We start from the raw sequence: 9,976 nt of genomic DNA, 5'->3' as shown, positions 1-9,976 counted from the left end.
ATCGAAAAAATTGTACGGAGAAAATTAACTTTTAAATTAATTTGGTGCAGGTAACATAGTCTCGAGTAAAACTTGAGATAATTTTTACCCTTTTTAAAAATTCTGTGCACACACAGTCGCAGGCAAACTCTAGTTAATAATAAATACAATATGTTTGTAATAAATATAATACAAATGACGTGTTCCCTAATTGTGCAGTGGCCTGCATCGCCTCCAGCTCGGCCGCTCCGATATTTATATATAAATGTATAAAACTTTATTATTTTCATGTCAATGTAAAGTAAAAGACATGCCAGAGTATAATACTTGATATATTATATTTCTCTTTTATTCCAGTAAACTTAATAAACAGTAGAGAGATAATGAAGTTAGTAACGTAATTTGCTGTTTGTTAAAACAAATTAAAAAGTACATTTTCGTCTTCTTATCTTATCTTTTGTGAGTTAAATACCTAATCTTACTATTTTACTAATATTATACGTAAATACTAATGTTTGAATGTAAGGATGTATTTGGAAAGTATTTCGGCAACTGCTCAACGGATCTTAATGAAATTTGGCATAGATGTAGAACACAGTTTAAAAGAACTCATAGTCTACTCATAATTATTTTTTTTATTTCCGTATAATAAATTTAAAAAAAATCTAAATTATTTCTCATTTTACAAATATGAATCCCAGTTTAAACTACCCAGTCTAAAATAATATGCCTTATAATTTTAGTGTTCAGTTTAAATTAGGTTTTAGTAAATCCGTTGTAGCGACGTGGCGTATATAGAGGGCGCTGCGTACGCAGCAGGGAGCAGAGAACGTTTCACACAACTAACCGTATTACAGGGGTGAGCTTTGCCAAATGCAAGCTTTTAAGGTAAGTAATGAGTGCCACTAACGCCATCTACACGCGGAGTAACAACACAACGCAAATGAAACTGAACTTTATCCTAATGTGTTAAGGTGTTTTGTTAAAAAGTTTGTAGACTGAAACACGCGCTTGCATTTTTCCATAACGTCTTTCCTGAATGAATCCGAATGAATAGTAATGGTTAGAGCTGAGAGGAAATATTTGTAAGTCAACTATGTATTTAGATTTAGTGGCGGCTTAGAAAAGTGAGCACAGCTCGTGATTTAAGATTAAAAATAAAAAGAAAAGGCCAAAGGAATTCTTAGATAAAGCCAGTACGAGTATATTCACGAGGTTTCAATGAATTTCTTAAAATCAGTCAGTAAATTACGTCTCGTATTAAGATAGGCTGAAAAAAATTATGTAATTATGTTTTAAAAAATGTAAACAATAAAATTAATAATTATGTTATGTTGTAAATCAAACGTCCTTTTATATTACAAGGTGGCGACTTAAATCGGTTCGTGTACATTGGCCCTTACATTTCCCTTTCAATTGTCTGAGTATCTATTACTTGATAGTCCTTCCCCTGTCACTCACAACACCCAGCTTACATTAATAACATTTAATTGGATTCCAGCAAATACATTACGTAGCAAATCTAATACATTGAGATTCATTACAACGCGCGACATTAGCGGTTTTGTCTCGTTACACACTCGTAATTGTGTCAAAAGTTTTGTCGAGGCTTAGAACATGTTACGTACAAGCTAAGCGACGCGTTAATTGTTAATTTCTTTTATGTATCATATTACAAACACAATACTTTATTTACGCAATATAAAATGTTATCTTGTTTTTTTGTAAGTCGCGTAACTTCTTACAGTTTTGTTGCAAGAACACAAAGAGGCAATTAAAAGTATTTTAACACAAACATAGTTAATTTTTAAAAACATATTTTTTATACTTCAAAATATTAAACAAATACAGCTTGCAACTTTTGAGTAAGATTTGTCGAGCAGTAATTTTCGATATCGCAATCTGGAGTAACATCGGAGCGCCCCCTGGCGGCTGCAATTCGGGCCACAATTTCCGCGGCAACAGCCTTGTTAGACTTCGCTTTCAATGAGCCCTTAAATATCTCTATATTCTGTCTTACGAATGTGGAATCTAAAAGCAGTGTCGTAAGGTTGAATATCGTTATAACACGTCTCGTATATCACCATATGTCGTGTTTTCTCATCTTCAGATTCTCTGATGACGTCACAAGTTCATATTGCGATGTTCTCATTAAACTATGAGTTAAAAAATATCTTGTTAATTTATAGGATTGCAATAAAAATTATACGTTTTAATTAACAAATTCTGAGTGATGTAATATTTAGTCAATTGGTATAGATAGTCAATTGGTGCAATTTTAATTAACTTCCGAGTCTCTTTTTCTTGTAAAAGGTGGTAAAAAATAACTGGAGTATTTCAAAAAGTTGGTAAATAGTTCTTGTAAGTAAGCAAAGCGAAGTCTACATTTATCTAAACTATCAAAGCACATCTTGAAACCAAGAATCGTGTGCTTTCAAGACTTCACTAAAACGATTCTAAAAGTAATGAATTCTCAAATAACTGTACGTTCTCGCAATGTAAGAATTTCCCAGAGCTTTATTCATAGTGCGGACATACTCCTCTAGCAATATATTAAACTAAGTATACAGCACTCAGAGTCAAACAAGACTTTGTTCAACTTTGCCTTTTGAAACTTTGTAAGACTTTGAAAATAGTGAATTTATTTAAAGTATGTATTGGCTTTATTTAAACTTGTTGTTGATTCCTTTTATATAATTATTTAAATAAATTTTAATCTGAATATAATCCAATCATTTTATGTTTTGATATAATATTTTATATTTAATTTTGTCTTGATTTTTTTTTCTCTTTCTAAGAAGTATAGTGGACATAGTTTAAATAACTTATAAGCAAAAGAATCACGTCAGTTAAAAAAAATTACAAACGCCTGCAGAAAATGTCGCAGCAAAATGTGAAAACGCGGAATTGACGAAAAAAGTTAATTATACATTTCTTGTTCTTCTACACTTTTACAGCTATGCCAAATTATAGTGAGATGCATTTAGCTGTTCTGAAGATACTCTAAAAAATTCTATCGCTAAATTCTTCTATCTATCTAAATACATTCGCATTTATAATATAAATATTTCCTCCGAAACTCACCGCGTTTCTCCGTCAAAGTATAAAATTAACGAGCTCTGTTTATGTAAAATTTAAATGAGGCTCTTGTTTAAATCAGAGACGTTAATACCGCAAAGTATATTGGGGGTTAGAATAAATACGCGGGACTGGAGGAAGGGAAATTTTTCTTCTATTTCAATCAGAAGCTCTGCTCAGCTTAAATTGAAATTGGTATTGAGAAAGGTCTATTTGTAACACGGTCTCTCTCCCCCCTAGCCCCCGCTCCCGCCCCCGCCCTCGTCCTCGCCGCGACCTCGCTTTGTTTTGGATTAATTTCAATTTGTTTGAAACGAATATATTATTCGTAATTTTAAGGATCAAAGTAAAATAATGTTTTCAAAAGATAAATACCTATTATTTTCCGTTTTAAATTTTAAATGCTATTGTTCTTGACGGGAACCATAGGATTACAAAGTAAATTTTGATTTTACTTAGTCATCATATATAATTTGGTAGGATAAAAAAATTCGGAAGTTTTGAAACCAACTTAGAACTGTTTCAAACTGTTTACTGCATTTTCTATATCAATTAGTGTAAATTACTTCTTACTTACGACGTCCTTATAACCCAGGTCGGGTCATATTTAATGTCATCAAATTAATCCTTGTCGATCTATACAGCTAGCGGTAGAGGCAGCACAAGAACATATCTCTCCACTCTTGAAGCTGCAACTTTTGCTTATTTCTATAAAATTTTGCTGCAAACTGCCTTAATACTTATGAGATAACTCGGCTCTAATAAAATTAAGAGCATAAAGAATATTAAAATGAACCCGCGCTCCGCCGCCGCACCGCGCCGCCCTGCGCTCCGCCGCCGAGAGGATCAGAGAACAGCGCTGCACTCTCTTGTTTCTTTTTTAAATTCTCGCCTCATATTAAATCTATTTGCAGGCTATATAACCTCTTTAGTAAGATTAATGTAATAACGTTATTTTTGTAAAAAAAACTGACACGTTTAAGGTTCATTCATTATCTATAATATTGTGAAACTTATTAAAAATACTACTGGTTCTGTTTTTTGAAACAGGATAAGAGGGAACGCAATATATCTTACTATTTTACTAATATTATAAATGTGAATGTTTAGATGGATGGATGTTTGTAAGATGGTATCACCAGAACGACTGAAATTTGGCATAGACGTAGAACATAGTCTGGAAGGACACGAAAGCTAGATTTTTTTTAAAGCACTCTATTTTGCGAATCAAAATCTCATTGCTATTTAAATAAATAAAATAAGGAAAGTTTTTAATAAAATGCAGTTTTGTAGCGCTTGGATTCATTACTGAAAGAAACAAAGTTGATTTGCTGTGCTAAGTAAACAAGTTAACTTCATCTCTACTTACTGTTAATGTTATTTACTTCCTCTGTCAGTAAACAACACGCAAACTGCATTACTCTAATTAAGATAAGTTAATTAAAATTAATATAATTCTTTTATTTTTTTACATTGGGATTTTGTTTAGCAAAAAGCTGCACAAAAATATATATAAAATGTAACATTTGGATGTAAAATATGCATATATTTTGATGAAACGTTAATTTTATTTATAACTAGTGAAGCGACAAAATTCTCGTTGAAATGTTTGTGTAAATATTTTTACAGGTAGTTCATGAAATATGTAATTTCAGTGGTAAATTGTTAAATACTGAACATTTTGTTAATTCGAGGAAATATCGAAATGGAAATGTAAATATATTTCATGGTAGCGCTCCCTCATGACTTCTTCATCGGGAAATTTAAAAAAGAAATAGCTTAAGTTACTCCTGCCCGTATCAGCTACCTTCCAGTCCAAGTCATGTCAAAAAGCCGTTTTGGAGATTACTCAGATGAACACGGTTTTGCGGACAGACAGACAAACTAGTAGTCATACAAATTATAAATTTGTTTCATAGTTATTTGTAGATGTCTCAAAGTTGTCGGTTATACAACCATCATTTATTCGAATTTAAATTTACCTTTCAAGGGATAAACATTTAAACCGACAATGGCTTTAAAAGCGGTGACCAACCTTCGTCTTAGATAAACTTAATTTGTTTATATAAGGAAGGCAAACAGAGGGCGCTGCGTTAACAATATTGTAGTGGTTATTTTATTGACTTAACATTATCGTAAATGGTGGATAAGTGCTTATGGGCTGTAGACTAATAATTCTAATAGATAACTAACTTGTGATAGTAGGACATTTAAGGTACAGATAAATGAAGAGAAGCGGTATTAAGAAAACCTGAAGCAGGCCGATATCCATATGCTATGTTTATATTAATAAACTGGTTACTAAATAAATAATTGCAATCGATCAACAATTAGATTGTTTGTAGGATTATTTTACGATTTTGTTTTGAAATGTTTATGACAAGTAATGCTATTTTTTTCTTCTAGCAATTACAAAAAACCGCGTATATGGTATACCAGACTATACATGTATTAGATTTAAACATTCCTCTGTAGGTTAACGAAGCCTGCTGCTTTATCAATACAATGGAACAGACAAACAAACAGACTTTGGTATTTGTACTGTGTTGTGATCCTTGTTGTTTGCACACGTGAACGTTTGCAGTGAGACGTCAACTTGACCGGACTGAATGACTAACAAGGTTATACCTGTATGGCAGTGTAACTAGCCTATATACATTGTATTGTATATATAATAGATTTAGCAGAAGAAAGAAAATATCCTTGTGTTAGTGCTCTCCTTTGTAAAGATAGGTTATTTCGTTATATTAGCGACTTTAGATGAGCGCTATTTAGTCGTACTTGTTCGTTTGTCGTCGTTCTTGTTGTCTAGAGGCGTCTCATGTTTTTTAGATCTTTTTAATCAACTTTACCATGTGACTTTAGATGTTATATATAAAAAGCGGTAAAGTATTGCGAAATATTTATGTTATACATACATACAAGCACATCGTATGCATTATCGTCACCCAAGACACAAGATAATATATTTTATAACATAAAACATTTTATAACAAGATAATATTGCGCAAACTTTGTAACTTTCATCTTCATAAATTGTAAGTTAAAATTGAATCAAGTTTTATACATGAGAATGTTATGTTGGCAGTAAGTTAGGCTGACGTTGCTTTATTGTTTTATTAAGACTTCATGCTGCGCGCCTACCGCTTACTTTAACATTTTAATAGCCTTTAAAAAGCAAGAAATAAAGACCGAAACTCTGTCTTTTATATTAAAACTTTACAATGTAGAATGACGATTTTTATACCTTAAATAACATATCTATTAAAACATCATAACTCACGCCCGTAACACAGAGGGATAGGTAGAGACCACGGACCTTCATTTGACATGATCCTGACGTAACTGTCTCGCTTATACATTCACACATCCCCACATACATACATATCTACTAGTAAAGGTATGTAAAATATCTGTACATAGAACTTATTGTTTATAAAGACTCATGACCGAGTAGGACTTCGTACTTTTCAATTGTAGATATTATCAAAAATATATCTCCCTTGTTAAAATTTTAAGTAAAGAAATAAGTTGTTTTTAGATTTTTTTTGGACAATTAATGTTTTAATATGCATCAATCACGTATCTATGCATTTGTTTTGCCCTGGGGGATGGCGGAGGAATGGCGGGGGGATGGCGAAGCTTTTAATATGAAAATTTCCAACAAATTGCGAAGGAGAACTGGCCTTTTTATAAAAAACAAATATTGAAGAAATTAAATCACCTCTAGTTATTTCGTCGAAATGTTACTAATAATAAGAAAATAATGTAAACCCCTCTATTTAAAGAGGTAGGTAGACATTACTAATATTTTAATTACGTTAAAAAAACTTAACCTAACAAAGTAGTATAGTAAATATAGCAAAGCGCCAATAGCCTAATGGTTAAGGGCGCGGATTCCCAATCACGAGGTCGAGGGTTCGAAAACTGTAAACCATATCCTAGCACAAGCCTAAAGCTTAGTTGGAAATGGTACAAGAAATATTAGTTAATTAAGAAAAAATCTGCTAATATTTTACACAAAAAAATATGAAATTTAATTCTCTCGGCTTCAAAATATATATATAGCTTACTAAACAGTTAAGGTTACCTTTTATAAACAGTTAAGGTAATTTTGTTGGTATTGTTATTACAATGTAATCAAGTTTACCCTAACCTAACACCGGCCCCGCGAAATGAATCCCACAGCGGATTCACCTAATTTATATTTAATGACCTTCAAACAAATTCATGAAAATATGTCTACGAAATATTCTCATATTAATTAAAGAAGAATAAATAAAGTGAATTAATTACACACGCGACTTTGTCAACGAAGAAAAAAATAAAATAAAAATATAGCCTAATAAGTTAGTACTCGTACCACACATCAGCTAGCTTACTATTAAAGACCCGTCAAAATCGCTGTAGCCTAGATGACTTGGAACAAACGTGGCCTTGCGGACAGATAATAATTAAAAAGTGGTATATGTTGATATTACATACAGACACACAAATTTTATTATAATAAATTTATAGACAATTATATCAAAAGCAAATTTTAATCTATACTAATATTATAAAGCGGAAGAGTTTGTTTAAACGCACTAATCTCACGAACTACTGGTCCGATTTGAAAATTTATTTTTTTGTTGGATAGTCCTTTCATAGAGGAAGGCTTTAGGCTATATAATATTACGCTGCGAATTCGGCGCAGACGGAGTCGTGGGCGACAGCTAATGCTTTGAATTTGTATACGTGAAATTAAGAAATGTGAAAAGTAATTATGATTTAAACAGTTGATAATAAATTATAATTAGTAATGATTTTGGTGGCCAAGGTGGCCTTGCTTACAAAATGATTCACTTTACAATATCGTCTAAACGCTTTGCCTGTTTTTAATGTACTACACAACATATTGTTCTATTTATACAATTTAATCTAAAAATATCTTAAGATTTAAAAAAAAGGTTGTTAACAATATCAGTATATCGATGTCGTGTCTCCGGCGCAGCGTTTTGTTTAAGAGCCCTCGGCGTCCACTCTGGCGACCACTCTGGCGACCACTCGGCGACCACTCGGCGTCCATTCGGCGACCACTCGCCGGCCGGAGTGCGCACTCACCTCATACGAGACTTTTCTACACATTATTACGCTAAACGTAGCTCTAAATTGTCCTTAAATATAAGTAAAGAAATATTTAATACTTTTTGTGTTTCTCAAGAATGTATGTTTTTAGAAAGACTATATGTTTTTATTTTATAAAAGTATTTCGGAGTAGAAGCCGACTTTAGATATGAAAAATAAGTGAAGTAATATCTGATTGTAACAGATCAAAAATCGTTTATATTACTATGATAAAAACAATGTAAAAAAATTACAACTGATAACATCCAATGAATAAAGGCTTTAGGATCGACATTTGTAATATTTTAATGCAATTTTCTTCATATAAGTAAGCTGTTTATTTTTTGCAAAATTCTTAGACATGAAATTTCGCATAGGTCTGCCTATAATAATAACCTATAAACAAGATGGCTGCGGTTTTGTTTGCGCGGTAAACCTAACGTAACCGCCGCGCCGCCGCAACGCTCCACAAGATAAGACGCGGCGGAGGTTAGGATCCTTGTGTTAGCACAGTGGCAACTTGTAATAAATATTGCCAGAATATTCCTTCCACGCCCTCTGGTATACAGGACAATTGGTTAAATTGGCATAAACAATTCATTAATTATTTACTATTTTGTTTCCTATCGAATGAAATCCTATAAATGAGACAAAACAAACTTTAAAAATACTTCAACTATCCAATTAAGAGCATGTAAAAGGTTTGAGAGAAAAGTGTAGTCTTTTATGAAAAAAAATAAAAGGAAAAAAAACGTCCGCTCCGACACTCAAAGCGAGTCAGTCATGGAGGGTGTAGAGCGCTTTGAAACTAAACGCTTCACACTCCGCCAACAGGGGGCACTGCGGACGGTCTCTTACACCTGTATATTACACTAGCTGTCGATCTCGACTCCGTCCGCGCAGAATAAAACTAATTAGTAGCCTATGATTTCTTCCAGACTATGTTCTACATCTATGCCAAATTTGAAAGAGAGATGTCATATAAAGGTGACTATTACTGGTGTACCATGTTATCTTACATCTTACAATCTTACTAATATTATAAATGTGAATGTTTGTTAGATGTTATCTTCAGAATGGTGGCATTGTTTTTACTGAAAGGCATAGATGTAAAACATGGTATGGAAGAACACATGCTACTAATTAAGTTTTTCTTTAATTCGCGGACAGATTTCTGGACGACTGTTAATTTTATTACGAAAACAGAATATTGTTTCACTTTGAGACAACAGAAAAACTTTATTAAAACTAGAATTAGTATTGAAAGTGTTGTTTTGTATTCAATAGCTTGTTAGTAATATTATCTTTTTAGCATAGAAATATGACATAGTCCGCTTAGTTGAAATAAAAATAAAACATACAGTAAAAAATCAGTTCAGTGAAGCTCCGATCCAGTTTCGAGCGAAACCATTCCGGGTCACTGACGTCCAGCCAATTAATTAAATTCAACATAAGGTTGCACATCTCTGGTTTTTTTTAAGTTTATGAACAGGCCAATATGCCAATGTTTATGTTACACTATTTTAAAGCAAAGGTAATTCACATAAAGTGGCAGTCTATCGCCTGAGTTTTTAAAAGATAACATCTTCAGATTAATAGCTGTCTACCGTAGATTTGTCCGCGCGGAATTAAAAAAAAAGCAAAACTATGTTCTATCCATCGCATTTATAATATTAGTAAGATAAATATTTCTAAGTGGAAGATAATAATTCGTAATTGAATCATCAATTCAAATGGAGTTGCTCTTAGGTCTTTAGGTATAGAATTTATTACTAAAATAAGCAATTTCGTTCACCAATGTCTAGACTAATTA

This window comes from Papilio xuthus, unplaced genomic scaffold (assembly GCF_000836235.2).
Source record: "Papilio xuthus unplaced genomic scaffold, Pxut_1.1 DF827679.1, whole genome shotgun sequence".
NCBI classification, from domain to species: Eukaryota; Metazoa; Arthropoda; class Insecta; order Lepidoptera; family Papilionidae; genus Papilio; species Papilio xuthus.
Note: the sequence above shows the minus strand (reverse complement) of the source record.